Source organism: Triticum dicoccoides, chromosome 1B (genome assembly GCF_002162155.2).
Source record: "Triticum dicoccoides isolate Atlit2015 ecotype Zavitan chromosome 1B, WEW_v2.0, whole genome shotgun sequence".
NCBI lineage: Eukaryota > Viridiplantae > Streptophyta > Magnoliopsida > Poales > Poaceae > Triticum > Triticum dicoccoides.
The window spans coordinates 702373469-702377241 of NC_041381.1; the positions used below are offsets into that span (position 1 = coordinate 702373469).

Genomic DNA, 3773 nt, shown 5'->3' on the forward strand with positions numbered 1-3773 from the left:
TATATAGAACTAGTTTATTTTTAGTATATGCTTAGTTTGAACTAGTTGAATTAATATAACTAGTTTATTTTTAGTAAATGTTTAGTTGAACTAGTTGGATTAATATATATATATATATATATATATATATATATATATATATATATATAACTAGTTTATTTTTAATAAATGCTTTAAACTAATTGAATTAATATAACTAGTTTATTTTAATAAATGCTTAGTTGAATTACTAGAAGTAGTTGAATTAATTGAATTAGTAAGTGATTAATGTTTCGACTAATATGAACATAGGAAATGCCGTCTGACGACGGAAAAAAATTTATTATGTGCGATTACTGTGAAGACCAGCGCGGCCAGTGCGACAGAAATTTCCTTGTTGATGGTAGGCGATTCAGCATCAAGCTGGATGAGACTTTCGAATTCGATACAGTAAGTCACAACGACAAAGTCTGTTTTCGTAATTAAGCATGACTTATATATGCTTCATTTGCCTGACTTATAATTTTTAATTTTCACTATTCTACTAGCGCATCCCGTGCCATGCAAGAATTTTTGTCTTGGATAAGATAGGTTTCAAAGATATGGAAACTATGGAGGTAAAGAGAGCTTACCTGAAAACTGAGCATGATGGTTATACTTTCAACGTCAAAGTATACAATACACACACGTACACATATTTTGAATGCAAAACTTGGCAAGCACTATGCAAGGCTTATGCATTTGAGCCTGATATGGTTATCACCTTTGATATTCGTCCGAAAGATGATATTGAAGGTAATAGAGACATATGGGTCGATGTGCAGACGCCTCCAGTTCTACCATTATGTGAGTTCTTCTCAACTATATTTTTGTCTTTGATATTGCTTATTCAAAAATAACTGACAACTAATTTCTATTGACAGCTTATCTTCATTCAACCAAACATGTCCGGCGCTTGGTAGACAGGACCTACTACTGTCCCGGAGCTGAACTAAACTGCGAGGAGATAAGTCATTATGTTTCATGGCTTGAGGATCTTCATACTGTCAAGACAAATTTTCTTCCTGCACTTAGAAATGTTAGTACTCAAAACGTGTGACCAATAGTGATGGTATTGAACTACGGTCACATCTATTTAGGAATGATGGTAAGATATTTACTATTTGTCCTCAGTGCATATTTTGCATACATAATTTTTTTGCTAAACTTTCATTGCTAAGTATATTAATTAAGTACTATACAATGTTCTTCAACAGGGACTCCCAATGACAGTTGTGCCTCAGGGGATCGAGACTAAATGTCAGATGTCAATTGTTAGCTTACGGTCAAGATATCCTGCATTGCACATGAATGCATTCAGGATTTCTAGAAGCGATGAATGCTTAATAGTGAAAGATTGGAGGAAAATTGTTAATGATCGCAGAGAAGTACTAGGGGGCAGCAATGAGAAGCGCAGCCCACGATTAGGAGACAGGTTTATCGACATGCTCCAGTATGAGCAATTAGGAGAGCTATACATGTTCTATGTTATTTTACCAGAGAGAGAGTAGCTAGCAGGAGTGATTTAGCTAGTTCTTCATGCCGCTCTTAATTAGTACTTGTCCTTTCATGTCCGTGTTCTTCGTTTTAAACTTAAGTGATTTGCTTTTGTGGTGTTATATATATATATATATATGAACGCTAATAATATCATGACAATCATGTTGAACTCGATTGATAATAATTTTGCTTCTGGTACAAGTGAATGTTTCTTCTTTCAGCTAGTAGTGCTGGTGGTGATTAGATAGCTAGTTAATTATTATATCATTTAATGAAAGAAACCGCAGATTAGTTTCAGCTGGATGAATCCTACCTAGCTAAGTGATCAAGTATATGCCATATCCGTATATATTATATAGTTGATCAAGTATAATATGGATATGGCATATACTCTAACTAGCTAGCTATATATAGAGATATCCAATAATGCATCCAGTCGAAACTAATCCGTGGTACTTTCACCTAATGATTTAACAACTCATTATAATGTAAAACAATCACTAAATTAAATTGAAAACACAAAATTAAAGAAAAATTAAAAAAAAAGCCCAAACATTTAGTACCGGTTGGTGTTACCAACCGGTACTAATGCCCTCCACGCAAACGGGCCTGGCTCGTGCCACGTGGTGGCACTTTAGCGCCGGTTCGTGACGAACCGATACTAAAGGCCGGGGACCTTTAGTCCCCACTCTTTAGTGCCGGTTCGCCAACCGACACTAAAGGCCGCCACGAACCGACGCTAAAGCCCGGTTCTGCACTAGTGAGCAGCAAGCATGTGTCTCTATCTTCTTGTATTAGCTAATGTACTAACTAGAAGAAACAAGAGCAAAATCAGTTGCTTCTCATCCTCATAACTACTGTACTTGTTCATCCTGACCTCAACCTACTGCCGCTTGCAAATCATATCATCTGCCAACCTTACTTATTGTCCTGCCTGATCTGAGCATGATGACCTTTTTTTTTGCTCATCCCTTTATCAATGCAACATGTGTACTTCTGCTTCCTGCACTTGCTGGTATTATTTACGCCCTCCGCCACTCCGTGATGTTTGTGTCAAAAACGCGGATCGAGGCTCTGTTATTGGTTCGCTACACATGCATGCTGCTTTGCTTTCTGCACACATCCAACCTCGCTTCGCTTTACTGGCTGGCACCACAGTATCCATCCTTCTTAATCATTATTATTTACCAATCACAATCGCGCTTACTCTTAATGATTGATGATACTAGAAAGTAACAACATTCATTGATTGTTACCTGTGTTTTTCATGAATCCAGCAAGCGCAAGAGATCCAGCAGAAGAAGGAGGCATTCTATGACGCGGTGTCTAATGTGGAGCTTAAGATGAAGGAGTTCAATGATGCCTTAGTTAAGGCGGTGGATCCTACTGGCCAGAAGCATCTTTCTGCGCCACGGACCGGCTATGAGTAGGATATATACCTGGATCCATTTCTTCCTCAGTTTCCTCTTTGTCTGACATGAGTTTATCTATAACATCACTTGACCTCCATAATACCACCTCTCTCTACCTGCAGGCGCATTAAGATGTATGGATTAAGAGCTCTGGGTGTGATAGAGTTAACTTCCAAGACAGCCGTCTTCGTGGTGTTTGCTCTTTCCTTCGTTCGTCTCAGCAGCATGAAGACCGAAGAGTTGACGTCAGGGGAAACCACCACTGAAGTGAAGGCCGCAAATTGACAAGTCCAACATGGATCGCGCCCCAGCTTGTTCTTCACTCTCTAATTATCAACTGCAGTTTGGCTACCAAGCACTATGCTATCTTTGTGATGGTGCGTGACGTCGCATGCTGTTATGTCTCTATATATCTGTTTGTTCGGACCGGACGGGTGATGTCAACATATATGCATGCATTGTTGCTGGTGTTACTGCCTTATTTTAGTAGAGGACCACATTCCAATCCTGTTAGAAGATTGAGTATCTCTAAGCAAATTGTATGATGCCCTTTTGCGATCCATTCATTTTGTGACACCCCCTGTTTGTTTTGGGACTGGAAGTTCCCGTACGGGCACTCCCAGGCCTTGGAAGGGACGATCTGGGGTTTGGTTTTCAACCAGTTTTTTGTGATTTATAGAAGATTGTAAGACTGGGAGATTGTGGATTTGGTTTTGAATCAGGATTTTGTGATTTATGGAAGATTGTAAGACTTGGGAGGTTGGGGATTTGGTTTGCAATCAGAAATTTGTGATTTATGGAAGATTGTAAGACTTGGGAGATTGGGGATTTGGTCTTCACCCA

General features: G+C 38.8%; 1 long non-coding RNA gene across 1 annotated transcript; it reads left to right on the forward strand.

Moving 5' to 3' along the window:
* The first annotated feature begins 2795 nt into the window (after positions 1–2795).
* LOC119313912 lies at positions 2796–3506 on the forward strand. Its single transcript, XR_005152172.1, has 2 exons — positions 2796–2944; positions 3053–3506. It is a non-coding gene; the product is annotated as an uncharacterized LOC119313912 (long non-coding RNA).
* Positions 3507–3773: the final 267 nt, after the last annotated feature.